Source organism: Dendrobates tinctorius, unplaced genomic scaffold (genome assembly GCF_039654945.1).
Source record: "Dendrobates tinctorius isolate UK_male_01 unplaced genomic scaffold, ASM3965494v1 ptg000029l, whole genome shotgun sequence".
NCBI classification, from domain to species: Eukaryota; Metazoa; Chordata; class Amphibia; order Anura; family Dendrobatidae; genus Dendrobates; species Dendrobates tinctorius.
The window spans coordinates 15,930,198-15,952,500 of NW_027361697.1; the positions used below are offsets into that span (position 1 = coordinate 15,930,198).

Consider the following 22,303-nt stretch of genomic DNA (forward strand, 5'->3'; position numbering starts at 1 on the left):
GAACGACAGGGCTCGTGCGTACTTGTACTTGCTCCTGCGTCCTCCAGATCCACTCGGGGCCCGCATCTCTTTATTGAACTCCTTCTTAAAACGATCCCTCACAGACCGCCACCGCTTCACAATTCTCTCCCCTGAAACGAGAAAGGACAAAGTGGTTAGTATACAACATCAGTGTTTCCCAAACTCCAGTCCTCATGGTCCCCAGGGGTCATGTTTTCAGGATTTCCAAAGTAAATAGAAATCCTGAACACATGATCCGTGGGGAACACGAGGACTGGAGTTCGGGAAACACTGGTTTAAATCAAGCAACCGGTACTGTATATACTTACGCTCTTTAATCTGGGCCCGAGCTTCGAGGTCCTCCCAGCGGTCCACAAGGAGCGAACAGATTTCCTCCCAGAGTCGTCGGGTAACGATAAGGTCAGCGTGGCGGCAGTCAGCCATATTCCAGAGCGGCTCCCTTTCTCTGACGAGATCGATGAGGCGGTCCACATCAATCCCTCCATCCTCACCGTCAGAGTCGGGAGCACGCTGTGAAGGCTGTTAAAGAAAAAGACAAAAATAACATAATTAGCCTCCACAAAAGAAATGAAATAAAAAGTGCAAAAAAAACAAAGCAAAAATATTTATACTTACACGCTGGAGACCGCCGCGTTGCTGTCGCCGACGACCCCGGGAGGCACTGCAAGGACCTCTTGGCCGAGCACCAGATTGGGAAGACTAGAGAAGAAAACAAAAAATGTTATGTCTTTGGATGTAGGCATTTGTTTGCTGTGTGTGGTCTGCAGAACATTGTTTTCTATGTGTTGTGTGTAGTGTGATGTTGTGTTTCTGCGTTTGATGCAAAAAACTTACCAATTGTGAGCCCACTCCAGGTGTCTGTCCACCCCTTCCTTCTTCTTCTGGGAGCTCCTCTTCATCTTGTGATTCCTGTTTTGAAATAAAAGGCAATGAATAGACATATATTCCAGAGATGATGGATTTTGGAAATAAAAACTTACCGTCAAACGCTGACGATGCGAGGGAGGGCTCCCAGAAGAAGATGTGCTGTCTTCCTCATGGCCAGACTCCATGGCTGTGGGTGGTGTTCCTGCTGCTGCCATTGCTGCTGCTGCTGCTGCATCTATTGGGCGGCTGTTGAATAAAGAGAAACAAAGGGCCAATGAATATCTTGATATTCCATAGCCCTAGTTTGGAGGAATGGGGGATTTGATAATTACCGTCTCTCATCTGCTGCTGGACTCCCCTCCCGTTGTTCAGCATGCTGCTCCATTTGGGGTGGTGCTGATGGTGCTGCTGCTGCAGATGTCTGCTGCCTTCTCCTGCTCCTGGTTCTTGGCTTGGGTGGCATGTTGGGTGTGGCTGAGGGTCACACTGTCTTGCTTTTATATATGTCTTGTGGGCAGAGCTACTGAGCATGCTCAGACCAAAAAAACCTGATCCGGCCACCGGATCCGGCTGTCGCCGGATCAGGCGCATTGCGGCGCTCATAGGCTTTCATTGTATGAAAAAGCCGGACACGCCGGATCCGGCGTGTCCGGCTTTTTCGCCGGAGACAAAAAACGTTACAGTAGCCGTTTTTTCCAGACGCCGGATCGCGTCACATTGCCGGATCCGGCGAAAATCGGATGAAACGCATGGCAATCCAGCTCGATCCGGCTCTAATGCAAGTCAATGGGGGGGAAACCGGATCCGGCATTGCATTTCGCCGGATCCGGTTTCTGTCAAAAGCGCTGGATCGCGACTGACGGCGAAAACCTGATGTGTGAAAGAGGCCTTAGATCCTGCGCGGCGTTGTTCATTTTATATTCCCTGTCCTCAGGGTATTATATGAAAATGAGTCAACAGTGTGATGCAGCAGCAAAAAAGGTAAATACAGTTCTAGAAAGCATTAACAGAAGCACAGAGTCTAGATCACGTGAAGTAATTATCCCCATCCACTCCTCCTTGGTAAGGCCTCTGGAATACTGTGTACAGTTCTGTGCACTATATTTTAAAAAAGACAATGAAAAACTGAAGCAAGTTCAGAGAAGAGCTACCTGGATGGTAAGTGGACTGCAAAATATGTCCTACGAGGAAAGGTTAAAGGATCTGGAAATGTTAACATTGCAAAAAAGAAGACTGAGAGAAGACTTAATAGCCATCTACAATTATCTGAAGAGATGTCACAGTGTAGAGGGATCATCCTTATTCTCATTTGCACAAGGAAACATACAAACGTGGAGGTGTTGAGTTATCTTTCAATAGAGAACTTCACACAGAGGCTGGACAGACATCTGTCTGAGATGGTTTAGTGAATCCTGCAATGAGCAAGGGATTGGACATGATGTCCCTGGAGGTCCCTTCCAACTCTAACATTCCATGAATCTACTTTATAACCATGGCTATGAGGATTCAAATGTCACTGAAGCTAATTCTGGCTCTAGCAGTTGTAGCAGGAGCTCAGCTGTACATTACAGCCGGCTCTCTTTCTCAATGGCATATGTCCAAGCATCATGAAGACCTTATTCAATTGAAGTTATCCTCCTATTAGTAGTACCTAGAAGAGATGCGCAGGTAGATTAGTGAAAGATGAAGCTTGAGTCGAATTTGCAGTTTCACACAAATTCAATGTTTAGATACTACTTGTGATTTGCAAAAAAAAAACAACAAAAACTTGCTGCTACCATTACCTACACTGCTTAAGCATAAGAGAGCAGGCAAATGGTATTTTGCATTGCCAAGAGGAATTCCCCATAATTCCCTGCAAGTATCTTACGGATAATCATACCTTGCACAGAGGTAGTCAGCACCTGCGCCGTCACAGATCAGTGGTTTCCAGTCGAGCACAGTATGTATGGCATTTTATATCTCCAGAATCACTGGGTAAGTCTTTATTTTCTGCAGAGTATAAGTTCTTGTTTTCAGAAGTTTCCACTCTCTCTGTCTTGTATAGTGTAAGTTCTTGTGGTTAGCAGGGTCCTCTCTCTTGCCGGTAGATAATAAGCTCTCATGTCAGCAGGATCCTCTGTCTTCTATCCCCTGTGTGTAATTTACAAGAAATTACAAGTTTTTCAGTATTTCAGTATTGAAATTCCCAGAAATGTATTAACCGCAAAGCTAATTTTTTCTGAAAATTCGTTGAAGTTGAAGAATTTGAATTTCAAAAGATTTGCTTATTTCTAGCACCGAGGACATTAATGATAGTTTTGTTATTAAAGTGTTTATAAAGAAAAATATCTGTAATGAAGAGATAATGTGTGATTTATGCTTTTAAGTATAAATAAACATCTATAAATCAATTTAGTGTTAGAAACAAAAAACATTACTTAAACTTCATCATGGAAAATTTATTAAATTTGGAACCTAATGACAACATTTTATCATTAAAATTGTTTTTCTTCTGTCAGTGTAACTGTTAGAAGAAAAAGAGAAGTAGGCCCAACTATTTCACACATTTTCAAGGAACAGGTTTAGATGTAACTATTCTTAGTATTTATACAAAGCTTTGAAATGAAATCCCCCTTGGATGTAATCACTATGACATTTCCAATAGTTGTAACTTTTTGTGACATTTTGAGGATTTCTTTTCAAAAACTTCTAGTAGGTTAAGGTATTTTCGTTCAATTCAAAAAGCAGCAGTTTCTTAAGTGCAGCCTAAAAAGATTGAATATTTTTGACTCTACCAATTGAGGAAAAAAATGGTTTAATTGGAAGAAACATATTTCTTTTTTCACATCCCTATTACACAGGAATTTTATGAAAAAAGGTTCTTTATTCACTCCTTCCATTCAAAGAAATATGTCTTCAAATATATATATTTTTTCTCATAATGGCAGAGAGCTTGATATATTCATCTCAGAGTTTTCCTTCAATAGGTAAAACCACTGGCACACACCATTTAGAAGAATTTGCCACCAAAGAATCTAAAACATCTTCCTTAAGACCCAGCGGTGTAAGGTAGAGTTCATACATAGCACAGGACAGATTTTGTCCAGAAAACTGTGGCAATTTACAGCACAAAACCTAGGATAGACTTCTAAAAAATTATCTACACACGTCAAAAAATTCTGTTTCAGGCCATGCTGTGCATTTCTAAATGTGCAGAATATAGGAATATCAAAGATTTTCACTGCAGATTTGCATTGCAAAAGATTAAAAAAATGAAGTGTAGGAGGTGCACGTAAGTTTCCATATCTGCTTCCCTTCTATCCCATAATAACTCTATCAAAAAATGTAAAAAATAATTTTTGTGTCTAAGGAAATCATAATTTTTTTTCTTCTAGCAAATATCCTATTAGGTACTGTATGTCTTTGAGTGTAAGGCATAAGGCTTTAGCAGGATTACTCAGTCAGTGCCCAGTCCACAGTAGGAAACTAAACATGCTTAGTTTGTAGCCACATTTTAAAGCCCTGTCTTATGAGCCGTCTTTCAGTCAAAACTTCAGGGGAACAGGAAAAATCACTGCAACATTTTCGAAAATCGAGATTGTTGAGATTAATTTCTAGGTTTACTGGTCTGTTAAAATACTATCTCACTCATAAGTAGAGATAAGCGAACATTGTCCGATCCCTCCTTATTCGGCAAGCTATAGCGCTTACCGAAGAAGCTGCACCGAGTTCCCGGATACCTGGAGAGCTCTCGATAATCAACTATTCGGTGCTGCAGCTGCATGTGTCACGGCTGTGTGATAGACACAACACATGTGTGGAGAGCCTGTGTGTTGTGACTGTCACACAGCCACGATATATGCAGCTGTGGCACCGAACAGCTGATTATCAGGAGCGCTCCAGGTATCCAGGTTCCCGATGCAGCTTCTTTGGTAAGCGCTATAGCTTTTTGAATAAGGAGGGAGCCAAAGATGTTTGCTCATCTCTGCTCATAAGGTAGAACCGGCTCTGTTACAGTCTGCAGAATTCATGCTATCTAGAACTATTAAGCTACGTTGCCACGATGATGCAATTTTGATGCTGTGTATTCTTGCTGTGACAAAGATGCAGTGTCTAATAGTTACTGGAAAGTGGATGGGATTTATAGAAATCTCATGGAAACTGTGATTTTTTTCTTACTCAGTGTAAAGTGACCCGTGGTGTGTGTTTCAAATCCACAACATGTCAATTTCTCTAGCTGGTATGCTGATTTTCTACTTATTGTTATGACTAGAGTTGAGCGAAACGAGTCGGTCATATTCAAAAGTCGACAACTTTCACTGAAGTCGGTTTTCATGAAATGAAACCCGACCATAGCGCGAGGTCGGCCATGAGGTCGGCGACCAGAGCGCCAAAGTCGCATTTCAAAAGATGCTTCCAGCGCCCTTTTTCAGCCAATGATGGAGGACGCACACTGTGGACAACGCGATGACATAGGTATCGGTCACCACCATCTTTGAGAAGGGCATGCAAGTGATTGGCTGGCTTTGTGTGGCGTCACAGGGGATATAAAAGGGCGTGCACACTGACCGTCATCTTACTTCTGCCAATCTTAGCATTAGGGAGAGGTTGCTGCTGCTGATTCAGAAGAAGGGAGAGCGTTAGGCAGGAAAGAAGAACCAAAAAACTGCTTCTGCTGTTAGTGACTTCCACTTACAACACACAACTCTTTGTGTGCAGTGACAGGGGAGGCTCTATTTTTGTGCATCAGCTCTGTTGGTTATTAGGCTGCCTTATAAGGCTCCCTGATAGCTGCATTGCTGTTTGCACACTGCTGTGCAAACTGCTTTTTTAAAAGCAAAAATACTTTTCTTCCTCTTTTCTGCACAGCTACCAAGCGTTCATTTTTCCACCCTTTTGTGTGTGCATCAGTCCTGCTTATTAGGCTGCCTGCGTCCATACTTGGACTGAGAGCATCATTGTCAGCGTCCTCAAATCTCTAGTGAGATCCAAATTCTCACCAATCCTATAGAAACCCTCCACCTTGTCATACACCATCCAATTTCAGCCTGTTGCATTGAGGTGTAATCTCTCCTGGGCCTGAGACAATAGCTCAGTGTCCTGAAATCTCTAGTGAGATCCAAATTCTCACCAATCCTATAGAAACCCTCCACCCTGTCATACACCATCCAATTTCAGCCTGTTACATTGAGGTGTAATCTCTCCTGGGCCTGGGACAATAGTTCAGCGTCCTGAAATCTATAATGAGATTCAAATTCTCACCAATCCTATAGACACCCTACTCCTTGTCATACACCATCCAATTTCAGCCTGTTACATTGCGGTGTAATCTATACTGGGCCTGAGACAATAGTTCAGCGTCCTCAAATCTATAGTGAAATTCAAATTCTCACCAATCTTATAGATACCCTACGCCTTGTCATACACCATCCAATTTCAGTCTGTTACATTTCGGTGTAATCTCTTCTGGGCCTGAGACAAGAGTTCAACGTCCTCAAATCTATATTGAGATTCAAATTCTCACCAATCCTATAGACACCCTACTCCTTGTCACACACCATCCAATTTCAGCCTGTTACATTGCTGTGTAATCTCTACTGGGCCTGAGACAATAGTTCAGCGTCCTGAAATCTATAGTGAGATTCAAATTCTCACCAATCCTGTAGACACCCTACTCCTTGTCATACACCATCCAATTTCAGCCTGTTACATTGCGGTGTAATCTCTACTGGGCCTGAGACAATAGTTCAGCATCCTCAAATCTATAGTGAGATTCAAATTCTCACCAATCCTATAGACACCCTACTCCTTGTCATACACCGTCCAATTTCAGCCTGTTACATTGCGGTGTAATCTCTCCTGGGCATGAGACAATAGTTCAGCGTCCTGAAATCTATAGTGAGATTCAAATTCTCACCAATCCTATAGACACCCTTCACCTCTATAGAGACCCTACTCCTTGTCATACACCATCCAATTTCAGCCTGTTACATTGCGGTGTAATCTCTACTGGGCCTGAGACAATAGTTCAGCGTCCTCAAATCTATAGTGAGTTTCAAATTCTCACCAATCCTATAGACACCCTACTCCTTGTCCTCCACCATCCAATTTCAGCCTGTTACATTGAGGTGTAATCTCTCCTTGGTCTGAAACAACAGTTTAGCGTTCTCAAATCTAAAGTGAGATTCAAAATCTCACCAATCCTATAGGCACCCTACTTCTTGTCATACACCATCCAATTTCAGCCTGTTACTTTGCGGTGTAATCTCTCCTGGGCCTGAGACAATAGTTCAGCGTCCTCAAATCTATAGTGAGATTCAAATTCTCACCAGTCCTACAGGCACCCTACTCCTTGTCATACAAAATCCAATTTCAGCCTGTTACATTGCGGTGTAATCTCTCCTGGGCCTGAGACAATAGTTCAGCGTCCTCAAATCTATAGTGAGATTCAAATTCTCACCAGTCCTACAGGCACCTACTCCTTGTCATACACCATCCAATTTCAGCCTGTTACATTGCTGTGTAATCTCTACTGGGCCTGAGACAATAGTTCAGCTTCCTCTAATCTATAGTGAGATTCAAATTCTCACCAATAGTAGATACACCTTCTACCTTGTTTTACAGTACTATATAGCTGGGGGTATTTTGGGTACATTTTCACAAAAATGAGGAAGTATGGTGGAAGACGCCATGGAAGTGGGCAGGGGTTGCTAGCTGGTCCCGATGGTGGTGGTGGTGGAGCATCTGTTGGTAGTGGCAGAAGCACAATAGCACCTAAGGCAGGAGGTGTTGAGCCTGCATCATCGTCTGGCTCCACAAGGCCTCGAAGGCTCTCTTTTCTGGGAGTAGGTAAACCACTTTTAAAGCCGGAACTTCAGGAACAAGTTTTGGCTTACATTGCTGACACAGCCTCCAGCTCTGCCGCCTCCTCTTCTGAACTTTCAAAAAATAAAAGCACTGAGTCGTCAGTGAAGGCTCTTGTTCAGGATCAACACCTTTCCTTGTGTCCTTACCTGTTGTGAGTTCATTTTCCCCTTCGTCACTAAGGTCTGGTGAACTCCCTATTCTGGTAAAGGAAGGTAATGAGCCTGATTATCAGGCACCTGAGCCTAATGAGGAGGACTGGCTGAGTGGAGTCACTGACTGGATATAAGGCTGCTGACGCCCTTCTGCCCTGCGGGTGATTTCTCTGTGGACTTCTAGGACACCAGTCTGATTCCTGCTTCCCTAGAGCTAAGTTTTCTGCTTTGCCTGTTTGCATTTATGTTTTGTGTTTGTTTTCCTTGCTTTTCTGGATTCTGCCATTCCCTGCTGGGATGAGCTGAATCTCCTTTTGCCGGTTGCTCTGTCTTCAGAATATTCCTGAGTGCTGACATAGCTTTTTTGAAGCCTAGCGTCTTCAGGGCCTTTTTCACTGTCAGTCTGTTGGCTCTTGTTTTCTTAGGGTTTTTTGTGGATTGCGGACAGCAGCCTTCCTGTCCTTTCCTGTCTAGGTAGTTTGGGCCCCATCTTTGCTCAGTCTGTCTTTCTGTCTGTGTTGGTATTTTCGTCTTGCTTCACCGTCATTATATGTTGGGGGCTGCCTATTGCTTTGGGGTCTGCTCTGGGGCAGTTTAGATTTCCCCTTTCTTTCTTTAGGCCTATTTAGTTCTCCGGCTGTGATCGAGGGGTCTAGGGCATTGTAGGAACCCCCCACGGCTACTGTTAGTTGTTGTGATAGGATCAGGGGTCTGCAATCCGATAGCTGCCAACCTCTCTGGTTTTCTGGACTTAGCTAACATTTTTGTTTTTGCCTCCTACGGTGACTCAATCATGACAGAATCACCCGCCATACCGCAGATCCTAGGGTACTCAATAGCAGGAAAGAATTGTGTTAAAAAAAAAAAAAAAAAAAAAGGTGTCTGTATATTCTTTCCTCTATATCTCTGAGGCCGTAGGGGGAATTTTTTTTTCTCTCAATGGAGATAAAGCAATTGTCTGATCGTGTGGAGCAGCTCGCTGCGGAAGTGCTGGGAATTTCCGCCTACCTTGCTCGTTCGCATGCTGTTGAACCAAAGATCCCTACACCTGATGTATTTTTTGGGGATCGATCTAAATTTTTGAGTTTCAAAAATAATTGTAAATTATTTTTTGCCTTGAAGCCTAACTCGTCAGGGAGCTCCGCGCAGCAGGTTAAAATTGTCATCTCTTTGCTGCGTGGCGATCCCCAGGATTGGGAGTTTTCTTTGAAACCAGATGATCCTATTCTGACTAATGTGAACGCATTCTTTCAAGCCTTGGGGTTGTTGTATGACGAACCTAATGCTATTGATCAGGCTGAAAAGTCCCTGTTGGCATTGAACCAGGGTCGAGATTCTGCAGAGTTGTACTGTCAAAAGTTCCGAAAGTGGGCGGTCCTTACTACCTGGAATGATAATGCCTTGGCTGCTCTCTTTCGGAAGGGTTTGTCAGAAGCCGTAAAAGATACTATGGTGGGATTTCCTGTTCCCTCTGGTCTGGACGATTCTATGTCATTAGCCATTCAGGTTGATCGGCGTTTACGTGAACGCAGGATTGCACGAGAGGTGTTGCCACTGGTTGAACAGACGTCTGAACCTATGCAATGTGATAGAGTTTTGTCTAGGGCGCAACGTCAGGAGTTCAGAAGGCGTAATAAACTGTGTGTTTTCTGTGGAGATGCCTCGCATATTATTTCTGTTTGTCCTAAACAAGAGAAACGCTTTGCACACACGTTTTCTGTTGGTGGTGTTCAACCTAAGTTTCCTCTCGCAATTGCTCTGATCTGCTCCCTGTCCACATTTTCCGCCAAGGCTTTTGTGGATTCGGGAGCAGCACCTCTCCTCAGTCGCATGATGTTCCTGACTATTTGGCGGACTTTTATGATGTATTTAGTGAGAATGACTCTACGTCCTTGCCTCCTCATAGGAGTTATGACTGTGCAATTGAACTAAGCCCGGGGTGTAAATTTCCCAAGGGTCGGCTCTTCAATTTATCTGTACCTGAGCACGAGGCTATGCGGTCCTATATTAAGGAGGCGTTGGAGAAGGGTCATATTAGACCATCCTCTTCACCCTTAGGTGCCGGTTTTTTTTTTGTGGCCAAAAAGGATGGTTCTTTAAGGCCTTGTATTGATTATCGTGCCCTCAATAAAATTACGATTAAATATCAGTATCCCTTACCCCTAATTTCGCATCTATTCTCTAGAGTTAGAGGTGCTTGCTGGTTTATCAAGCTTGACCTCAGGGGGGCATATAATCTTATCCGCATTAAGCAGGGGGGTGAATGGAAGACGGCGTTTAATACTCCGGAGGGACATTTTGAGTACCTGGTGATGCCTTTTGGGCTCACTAATGCCCCTTCTGTCTTCCAGTGCTTCATGAACTATATTTTACGAAACTTTGTGGATAAATTGTTGATTATCTATCTGGATGATATTTTGATCTTCTCCAAGGATTGGGATTCTCATGTGGAACATATTCGGACTGTGTTCCGGATCTTGAGGGAGAATTCCCTGTATGTCAAAGGATCGAAATGCCTTTTTGGAGTACAGAGGATTTCATTTTTGGGAAGAGTTGCAGGACAGCTTGGCCAGACGGTCAAATTAGCACAGCGTGCAAGGTCTCAAAATGTCTTCCATAGTAGGAAGAGTGCAGTGTGGCACATTTTTGAACAAAATCCTATTGATCAGGCAAAAGTTAATCTGTAAGAAGTGCACAAAGACATTTAGCTGAGGGAAAAATCTGAGAAATTTGAATACCTGTTGCATGCTGAGACATTTAACCACCCTTAACTTGCAAGCGTGGATGGACTACCAAACCTCACGTACCACATGTGCACCTGCTCCAAATGAAGCTAGTCCGCAATGCTACATCGCTTCCCCCACTGTAAGCCCACCGGTTAGAACACCACCAGCAGCAAATGTCGAGGTGTCGTCGCAAGGGCAAATCAGTCATGGAATCACAATGTTATTGCTACGAAAGACTGAATCTAGGCCATCAGCAACACCACCAACAACAACATCACCATCACCAACCCTCTCTCAGTCCGCCATGTCCACCGCTAGTTCCACCATATGCAGCTCTCAAGTCCAGCTCACCCTACCAGAGACTCTGATTAGGACAAGAAAGTACTCATCCTCTCATCCGTGTACACTGGCTTTGAACGCCCACATTGCCAAACTAATCTCATTAGAGATGATGCCCTACCAGTTGGTTGAAAGCTAAGTTTCCGCGAGCTCATGGCCTACGCAGTACCATGCTATGACCTACCCAGTCGGCACTTCTTTTCACGAAAAGCCATCCCAGTCCTCCACATGCATGTGAAAGACCGCATTGTCCGCGCACTCAAGCAATCAGTGAGTGGAAAGGTGCACCTCACAACAGATGCATGGTCCAGTAGGCATGGCCAGGGCCGTTATGTGTCCATCACTGCGCACTGGGTTAATGTGGTGGATGCAGGGTCCACAGGGGACAGCGGCGGTGGGACAGTGCTGCCTAGCCCACAGTATAGGAAACAGTTGGCTGTAGGCGTTCGACCCTCATCCTCCTCCTCCAGAAGCAAAAGCTCATCAACAGAGCGCAGTTACACTATCACTCCATCCGCAGCTGCCAGTGTTGCACATGAGTTGTCCCACTATTGAACAACTAGTGGTAAGCATCAGCAGGCTGTGTTGAAGATAATGTGTTTGGGCGACAACAGACACACTGCGGAGATACTGGCCGACTACTTGCAGCGACAAACTGAGTCATGGCTGGGCAGTCTACATCTTGAGGCAGGCAAGGTAGTTAATGATAATGGCCGGAATTTTGTGGCAGTCATAGCCCTTTCAAAACTCAGACACATACCTTGCCTGGCTCACACCTTGAACCTGGTGGTGCAGTGCTTCCTCAATAATTTTCCGGAGTTAACACCCCTGCTCCATAATGTGCGAAGCCTGTGCTCGCACATCTGCCAGTCGCCCGTACACTCCAGTCGTATGCAGAAGCTGCAGCGATTGCTCCACCTTCCCAAGCACCGCCTAATTATCGACGTTGCAACAAGGTGGAACTCCACCCTGCACATGGTTCAGAGGCTGTGCGAACAGAGGCAGACTGTAATTCATTAGTGGGAGGATACACAGGCAGGCAGTTTGCAGGCAGACATGGAGTTGTCGGGTGTGAAGTGGTCAAAGATGAAAGACCTCTGTAAAGTCCTTCAGTGTTTTGAGGAATGCACACGGCTGGTAAGCGCAAATGATGCCATCATAAGCATGAGCATCCCACTTATGCATCTGCTCATACAAACTTTGACGCACATTAAGGAGCAGGCGTCTGCAGCCGAGGAGGAAGAGGAGGAGGGAAGCCTTGATGACAATCAGTCATTGTCTGCTCAGGGAAGTCTCATGGACGAGGTGGAGGAAGAAAAGGAAGAGGAGGAGGATGATGGGGATGATTATTTTGGGGAGGAGGATGCTTCTCAGGGGGGAAGAAAAAATGTTGGCGTGGCAAGGTCAGGTACAGGGTTTGTGCGTGACAGGAGGGATGTTGATTTGCCAGAAAGTGCTCCTCCACCCAGCACTCGCAGTGCATCATTGACACCTGGAACATTGGCCCACATGTCTGATTATGCCTTGAAGATCCTAAAAAGGGACCCCCACATTGCCAAAATGATGAACGATGATGACTACTGGTTGGCCAGCATCCTGGATCCACGCTATAAAGGCAAATTCCAAAACATCATGCCACAGGAGAACCTAGAGCTAATATTGGCTAACAAACAAGCAACTCTGGTAAACTGTTTGTTTGAGGCATTCCCAGCACACAGCGGAGGTGATGTTTTTCCAACGAGCCATAGGGGGCAACATGGAAGAGGTGTTGGTGGTGCACACAGCCGAGGTGGCATTGGACACAGGGGTTTCATGACCATGTTGTGGACTGATTTTTCAAGTACCGCTCACACGACTGGTAATACTGCATCGATCGAAAGTTACAGGAGACAGCAGTTGTCAACTATGGTAACAAACTACTTCTCCTCCCATATCGATGTTCTCCTTCACCGGTCATTCCCCTTTGACTATTGGGCCAGTAAACTTGACACCTGGCCTGAATTGGCACAATATGCCTTACAGGAGCTCGCTTGCCCTGCTGCTTGTGTGTTATCTGAACGAGTCTTCAGTGCTGCTGGATAAATCCTGACAGACAAAAGGACCCGTCTGTCGACACAAAATGTTGATGATCTAACCTTCATTAAAATGAACCATGCATGGGTTTCAAAGGATTTTGTCCCACCCTCCCCTGCTGACACGTAGGTTGCCAGAAAAATGGCTTGCTTTTGTCCTCCTCTTCCGCAGACTTCTCCAATTACTCCATTTGCAGCTGCGGAATGTCCAACATCAACATATGCCATTTTTCCCACCTCCCTAACTGGGCTGCCTCCCCCCACATGGCCGGGGTCACCACCTGGCGCATGCACCCGTGCGAGTGCCATTGCCCTTGACAGGTGGGTCGGCACACTCTTTGGCAACATCACTGGCACAAGGTCCCTCATAGTAGAATCAAGTGTCTCTGACGGTGGGGGTGCACACCCGCCGTCAGACACACCGGCATACTATGGGGGCATGTGCTAGTACCGCCGCCCACGAGTGGGCCCCCCTTGCTTGCTCAGGGCACCAGCACTTGCAATACTTACCTCTCCCTGCTCCACTACTGTGTAGTCTGGCCTGTTAAATACTTCATTGGGACTGCCAATACAAATTTTGTGAAATGATAGATGATGGTTAAGACATAGCTATGCCCTGTCCTGCTGGGCTCTATCTTCAGATGATAAATGGCTTCCATTAGTTATGGACATCGACTCACAATGAGATGCAGTGGTGGTTTATCATCAGCTTTCACGGTTTTCCGACTCACAGACGTGTGACATTCCTGCCCACATTTTTAAATGTGTCCTCTCATGCCAATCCAATAGAATCGCCTACGGCCTGTGGCTTGTGTCTTTTGCACTCCAAAGTTACCTGACAGATCATGATAGGCAGTGAGGACAATGTCTATATGGGCAGCACGGTGGCTCAGTGGTTAGCGCTGCAGCCTTGCAGCGCTCGAGTCCTGGGTTCGAATCCCACCAAGGACAACATCTGCAAGGAGTTTGTATGTTCTCCCCGCGTTTGCGTGGGTTTCCTCCGGGCACTCCGGTTTCCTCCCACACTCCAAAGACATACTGATAGGGAATATAGATTGTGAGCCCCATTGGGGACAGTGATGAAAATGTGTGCAAACTGTAAAGCGCTGCGGAATATGTTAGCGCTATATAAAAATAAAGATTATTATTATATCTGTCCCTGTGATCACAATTTGATGGAGATGAGTAATGGTGATGGGTTCCACGGTACTGCGATACAGCAAACCTTTGTTCACAAGAACTGTTTTCGCTGTCTCCACAGGCAAAGTAATTGAGGGTCAGCATCGCCTCTGAGAGTTCTCCCGGGACTTTTTACCATGATGAGTAATTCTAAAATTTCGTCAATCAGTCGACTTTCCTTCTGTACTTATATCCATCTCGTTTCCTCTAGCGGAGAGTCTGGACTGTCTTACTGAGACTGAAATATATATGAAAAATATTGAAAAAAGATTGAAAAATACCCCAACAGTGTATGCTGGTGTACGCTTCGAATACATAACCCTTTTTCTACTTTTTAGATTCTTGTCTAATCCATACTGAGGCTGTGAGTGTCTTTGTTGGACTCCGAAAATATACACGCAGATGTTTAATGTTTAAACTAGGCTATATATACCTGCTATCCAGTCATACTGTACCCTTTCTCAACTTTCTACAATCACGTCGAATCCATACTGGGCCTGAGACCATCTGAGTCTGCCTCCTGATATATAGACATAGGTTTTTCAGGTGTACACTATGCTACATATATACCTGCTGTCCGGTGATACTGTACCCTTTCTCAACTTTGTCGAATCCATACTGGGCCTGAGAACGTCTGAGTCTGCCTCCTGATTAGAGATGAGCGGTGATTGAGTCGACCTGTTCGCCAAGTTAAAATTCCAGCTGCTTTGGGCGGTGTTCGAGCCGTTCGTCGAACTCGAACATTTTGCTTAAAATTCAGCTGTTCAAGGTTCCGTTCGAGAACGGTTCGTTCGCCAAAAGCATAACTTCATTTTCACATTAATAATGGTTTTCAATGTTAGTAGACTGTTTCATGTCATAGTAGCGGTGTGTGGTAGAAAGCGGTGTAGTACACCTGTCAAGGCGCTACACCGTGTGTGTTTCTAATTATTTTTTACCGCATCTTGTTCAGAAAATCCTTTTGGGCCTTGTAGCACTGTTTGCTACTCAGCAGAGGAGCCCACCAGTGAACCAAGCTATGCCGCCTGTAATTGTAAGAACTGCGTGCTACTCAGCATAGGAGCCCAGCTGTTAAGCAAGCTACAGCACCTGTGGTTTGGACACTTAATTTTTTCATTTTTTCTGGAATGCCGGTTAGGCCTAAGTCCGGAATTCCGGTTGACCTGCACTTACTGGGAAATCCTCGTTCGCGGGGAAGAATTGTAATCCCAGATCCTCATCACTAACGGGGTTCAGCGGGTTATCTGCACCTGTAAGCGACACACGCTGGACCTTTCAGTGTAGCGCGCATGCAGCCCCGGACATGTAAGGGAATGACAGACCTGTTATTGATCAATCTCGCGTGCCAGAACCTCGCGTGTCCCTCTAGTAAGCTTGACGCGTACCGTGGGGGCATGCCGGAGTCTCGTTTGTTAACGGAATTAAGCTGACAAATTGCTAGCACAACTAAAAACGGACATCCACCACCACCCACAGAATCAACAAAGCTTGCAATCTGTCAATCTTTTCTGTAGCTGGCATGGTTGAGGTTTCCCGGGTGGAGTCGAATTAAGCCGCAGGCTCCACTCCTGGTGGTGCCCTTCTGGACATTCCTTTAAGGTTCAGCTTTGCAACCATACTGCCCCCGGAAACCAAACACTTTGCCTTCATGGACGCTGTTCGGAGGGTCGTGGGAATAACGCCGCCCGATCAGCAGTTGGCCTAATTTATGGTGGGAAGTCCGATGGTATATGATCGTTTTCAATTTCAGATTTTTACCGTTTTTTGGTATTTTACATTTTTATTCCAGACTTTCTTGACTTCATGACATGCCTATATCTGTGTCTCCTCCTCCTCCTTTTACTCCTCCACCTCTTTTCTATATGTAGTTGCCCTTTTCAATAAGTTATTTGTGTCTTCTGAGCCTTTTGTCTGTTTTGGGACACCTTTTAAGGTGTTTTGTAATTGTTTTCTATGTGCTTGTATGTGTTTGTGTTTGCCTGCCATTGTTTTCAATGGTGTTCGACGTTGTTCGTCAAACGTTCGACAAACATTCGACGATCTAGCCTCATGTTCGACGAACCAAAACGAACTGGAACACTAGCGGGGTGGCTCAACACTACTCCTGAATATTTAGACGTACATTTTTAATGTTTAAACTATGCTATATATACCTGGCATCTGGTGATACTGTACCCTTTCCGCCAGGAAGTCCTCCTCCACCCACCACTCTAAGTGTATCATTGACACCTGGAACATTGTCCCACATGTGTGATTATTTCTTGCGGATCTTCTTGTTATATTGTGGTGTGATCCAACCTGAGCATGTGACAGTCTGTGGGTTACTCCTGCAATTTAGATGTACATTTAAAAATTACCCCAACACTAGTGTATACAGCTGTACGCTTGTGATACATTACCCATTTACTGCTTTTTATATTCTGGTCTAATCCAAACTGACCAAGTGAGAGTTATTTTCTGACTGTGGAAATAAATACTGAGATTGACAGCAATGACCCCTACACTGTGTACAGCTGTACTCTTCAGATCCATTACTGCTTTTCGGCTTTTTATATTGTGTTGTAATCCATACTGAGCCTGAGAGCGTCTGTGTCTGCCTCCTGAAATATCTACGGTGATTTAGAAAGTTTAAACTATACTATATATACCTGCTATCTGATGATACTGTACACTTTTTCTACTTTTTATATTTTTGTCTAATCCATACTGAGCCTGTGAGCGTCTCTGTGTGACTGATAGTATATATAGGGAGATTGACAATCATCCTTTGACTGTATAGAGCTGTACGCTTCTGATACAGTACCATATCTCATGTTATTTTGGGTTCATGTTCTGCAACATTTTGAAGTTTGGTGGAAGAGGCCGCGGATGTGGGCGTGGGGGGGCCAGCTGGTGCTGATGGTGGTGGTGCATCTGCTGGTAGTGGCAAAAGCACAATAGCAGCTAAGGCAGGAGGTGTTGAGCCTGCGTCATGGTCTGGCTCTGGAAGGCCTGGAAGGCTACCTTTTCTGGGAGTAGGTTAACTGCTTTTAAAGCCGGAGCATCAGGAACTGGTTTTGGCTTACATTGCCGAAACAGACTCCAGCTAATATGCCCTCCTCTTCTGAAGTTTCAAAAAATGCAAGCACTGAGTCATCAAGTGCTGGCTCCTGGTCAGGAAGAACCCCTTTCCTTGTGTCCTTCACCGCCACCAAAAGTGAATGATGCAGCAGGCCACACTTCACAATAGTCCATGTAGCTCTATCTATCATACTATGCCTGGGTTATCAAGCCAAATCGTGAATTCCCCAGTCCAAGATGAATCTGTCATGGCGTGTGGGTGGCCAGCCAGGGCAGTGGGGTTAATCGGTACCGGGCCGGTGTCTCAGAGGGATGTGTCACGTTGGTGGTGATGACCCATTCCGTGGCCCCGGGCGTCCATGCAAAGGGGTGAATAACGTTTATAGGTGAATGATACATGACGCCACCTGTGGTTTCTGATCATATTGACCCGCACTGCAGTGTCGCTTCTCTGGGACAGATGTTGTGGTGGAGCTAAGATGTAGAAGCCCTGCACAGGTAGGGCCGTAGTTGCAGGGCAGATGAAAGAGTTGGTAGATGGTGTGCAGTGCAGGATGTAGCAGAGCCATGCGCCAGGCGCAGAAGAAAGATGACAGACACAGTTATGCAGTTCCTTTACCTGTACTTGGTAAGTGCCGTCCAGGACCCAGAGTACAGATGGAGAAGGAGTTGGTCAGCCTGGAAGCAAATTTGGAATTCTCTCTCTGCAGATACTGTAGGTAGTGTGGCCTCCGTTCTAGCACTTATCTGAGTTACTCGCAGTACTGAGTTCACTGAAGTTCCCCCTGTTGACTCTCTTTTGGAACTTTCTCGTATGGCAGGCAGCCATAGCCTTTTCCTTCTGGCTCACACACGTCGCTGCTGGGGCCTCCGAGCCTTAGTTGGGAACAGAGCATTTACAGCTGCTACTTCCTCCGGTTTCTGCTGCAGGACCGTCAGTGTCCCTACAAACTCGGAGACCGGAATCCGGATCATGCGCTCCAGCTAGGAGTGAGCCTTAACTCTGCTCATCCTCCAGCTCCCCTTCTCATGTCCACACACTTCCCCTTCCCTTCACAGACTGCCCTAACTTACCTCCTCCCGACCAAAGAGAGCAGCTCCTCAGCAGTCAGGTTCAGAGGTCTCCCTGCTGGCCTGGAGTGGGAACTGTGTTGTGTGTTGGTTTAACTGCTAGAGAGATCCTTCGTTGCTCCCAAGCATGACATCACACTCCCTAGGAGGAAGGTAATGCCACTGTGGTGACCGTACTCCTGGGGGCGCCACAAGTGCACTGATGCCCAGCCACTGCTAGATGATTCTGCTGGTACATTGACCCAGACCACTACATTCCCCTCACACTCTACACAGCCAGAATCTGACCCTGATGAAACTCAGGTTCCCCTTCCCGCATACTATACCACCTTACACGGTGACAAAGAGGAAGGTGCAGATGAAAGTGCAGGTTCCTTGAGCAGGTGGGGGGCATACTCACGGGCGATGGCTCTGGCACAGGGCCCCTCATAGTATGCAAAAGTGTCTCTGCCTGCAAAAGTGTCTCTGCCGGTGGGAGGGCCCACCCGACACACCGCTATACTATGACTGTCCCTGTGCCAGTGCCATCGCCAACGAGTGGGCCACCCTGCTTGCTCAGGATCACAGCACTTGCAAAGTTGAAATACTTACCTCTCCCTGCTCCTCCGCCTTGATATCTTCCACATTTCTTGACAGTGACATTCTGGTCAGAGAGCGTGATGACATCACGTCTGTATGCCCTCTGCCTAAACAGTCCAAGTGCAGTGAGATGGAAGATGGGGACGACGAGGATTCCCTAGTGAGGAGACTTATTTAATTGTTTTCAATGTTGGGACAGTTATTTTTGGGGAGCACTATACTCTGGAGAATGATATATGAGGCCCACCATACACTGGAGCATTCCAAAGGTGGACATCAGACACTGGAGCAGCATTTACAGGGCCCATTATGCACTGGAGCATTAGAAATGGGGCCCATTATATATGGAGCATTATTTGGGCCCATAACACAGTGGAGCTTCATCCATGGGGACCAACATATACTGTAGCATCATGTGGAGCTCATCATATACTGTTTCAAACATTATATGTGGCCAATTATTCTGTATGGAGAAATATATGGGCCTCATTACTCTGTATAGCGCACTATGCGGTGGCCATAATACTGTATGGAGTAATATACTGTCTGATTTTGGAGCTATTGGAGAATTTAAAATGGATATCAGTCATGAGATGTAAGAAGTGAAGTACTTTGCATTGTACTATACCACTATTTCTCTGGCGTATCAGAGGATCATGAATTGTGGCATGTGTTAAAAGAGCCCAGTGACACTCTTTGGCCCAGGGCCCACGAAAATCTGGAGTCAGCCCTACCCCCCACACCTTTAGCCAAATAACCCCCAGTTTTCAATGCCTAACTTTTATTATATAGTAAATTAAGGTTGACAAGCTTAAGTAATAAGAATAGATGCTTTTGGCATTAAAATGGTCACTGTAGGTGTGTTTCCTGTCCTCCACTCCCTGCCGACCTTGGTTCCCCATTGACTTGCATTGGGTTTCGTGTTTCAGTCGGCCTTCGACTTTTCATGATAATCGTTCGACCCGACTTTTGAGAAAGTCGGGTTTCATGAAACCCGACTCGACCCGAAAAAAGGCAAAGTCGCTCATCTCTAGTTATGACTAAGCCCTTACATTCATACAGGGAAGGGCAAACCGATGGAGGTGTTAAACCTGCACATCACAGGTTCCTTTACAGACTAGACTGTCATGGTCACGAGTGTCTGGACGCAGATGTTTCCTCAAGGCGAACCCATAACACACGTGACCCTGGATGCAGCGCCTCCAGTGGCGAATTTAAATAATAATACGTGCAGATGGATACACCGCCTCCACCTGGCGAATTTAGGTATTACACGTTAATATAAATTCTGGAATCCCCGCCTCCTGTCTGGCGGATTTAAATAATAAGGGGGACCTGGGAAACATAAACAATGGTGGGCCCTGCAATAGGGAATGGGGACATGGAGACCTCCTGCACTCCCCTGAGCCAGTGTCCCTGCACTCCTCACATTCCCTATACAGGCTCCGCACCAGTCGCCGCACGCGAACCTTAAACCCTTGCTCGCCCTGACCCTAAACCCTCACTAGGGAATTGGGAGGTGTGGAGACTAATCCCACCACTGCACTAATAACACACATGAGGGAAAGAGACAATACAGTGGGACACCACTTAGCTTTATGCTCTGTGCTTATGCTCCTGCAACAGAGCCCTCCACCTGCGTGTGTCTTCTCCTCCACCCGGATCCATCACCATAACAGGATCCTTCACCATAGTGCAGCCTTGGAGCAGAGTCCACCACCAGTTGCTGCTGCTTAGTAACAGAGTCCCAAAAATGAGTTCAGCTTCTGCCACGAAGGCAAGCATGCTTGAGTCCAGCTCAGCAGCCAAGTCCCACATGGTGAGTGCCACTCTCCATAGTCGCCACTCCACCAGTCCATGCAGACACTTCCTGCCGACACCATCACTGCGACCCCACAACGCCATGCCAGCCCTTCGTCCAGACACCATAGCTGACACACGTCCCCCCTGGCTAAGCTGCGCAGGACTCCTCCTCAACTCCATCCTTCCACCAGGCTCTCACCAACTCAGAATCAATGAATGAATACCCGGATCCATCACCATAACAGGATCCTTCACCATAGTGCAGCCTTGGAGCAGAGTCCACCACCAGTTGCTGCTGCTTAGTAACAGAGTCCCAGAGATGAGTTCAGCTTCTGCTACGATGGCAAGCATGCTTGAGTCCAGCTCAGCAGCCAAATCCCACATGGTGAGTGCCGCTCTCCATAGTCCACTCCACCAGTCCATGCAGACACTTCCTGCCGACACCATCACTGCGACATCATCACTGCGACCCCACCACGCCATGCCAGCCGTTCGTCCAGACACCATAGCTGACACACGTCCCCCCTGGCTAAGCTGCGCAGGACTCCTCCTCAGCTCCATCCTTCCACCAGGCTCTCACCAACTCAGAATCAATGAATGAATCAGTATCACCAGCAGTGATTACACACCCTGAGACTCATTTAAAGAGCCCCACACCTGATTCATAATTATGTGCGCATTAAACCTAAAGTGCGATACCACTAACCACCACCGGGGACAGTCAAGTCACTTTGGCAACTTGCCAAAAGGAAAAAAAAGTTCACTCTGTGCTTTTAAAACTGTCAGATCAAATTCAGATCATGACATAGACAAATTCCTAACTTGACCGTGATCTATCCTTGCCTGACCACGGAGGTTGGCACACTAGAATAATGCAATGGCGCCTCCACTGAACGTCGGCTGACCCTGAGTGTCATTAACTGCACCCTCAACTATACACAGAGTGTAACCCAAAGCAACCATAAGAGAACATAGTGCACACAGATAGAGGTTGAGACACAGGGCTAAGAACGTGTTCACACAGTCATACATTAAAGACAGAATAAAAAGAAAGGAAACCAAAAAGACCGTCGGTATACGTGGAAACCCCCAGACCCTAAATGTAACAGAATAGGAACACACAAGTAAACCACAGGAGAAGCAATAGAGAAAACCTCAGCTAGATAATCCTTCACTGGGAATCTGGGACTTCAAACATCTATTTGACTTAGCAAAGATTGCATGAGCCTGGAGAGTATAAATAGACTTCTCAAGATGTGATAGGACATCTAACAAGGAAGTGAAAACACCTGAATAGATGCAAAGCAAAAGAAAGACAAGATCATTATCAGAAATTGGACAGAGACAACACAGGCTGTGGACAAACAAAAAGGGAAACCAACCACACAGCTAAAGGTCATCGGATCAAGCCCTGGAATTAAGCCGTAAGGCTGGTTTCACACTTGCGGTTTTTTTTCGCGGTATTTTAGCGCTAAATAGCGCATGCATTTTTTTTCCTATACTTTGCATGGGATGCGCTTATGTGCGCATACACATGCGTTTGTACGCGTTTTTCCGCGCATGCATTTTTTTGCGGTATGCGCTC

General features: G+C 45.9%; 1 long non-coding RNA gene across 1 annotated transcript in view; it reads right to left on the reverse strand.

The window, feature by feature from the left end:
* LOC141085825 (uncharacterized) overlaps positions 1–22,303 on the reverse strand; it is a 210,700-nt gene that overhangs the window by 82,288 nt on the left and 106,109 nt on the right. Inside the window, exon 4 of the long non-coding RNA XR_012231421.1 lies at positions 2,771–3,021. This is a non-coding gene — a long non-coding RNA (uncharacterized lncRNA). The remainder of the gene's footprint in view (positions 1–2,770; positions 3,022–22,303) is intronic.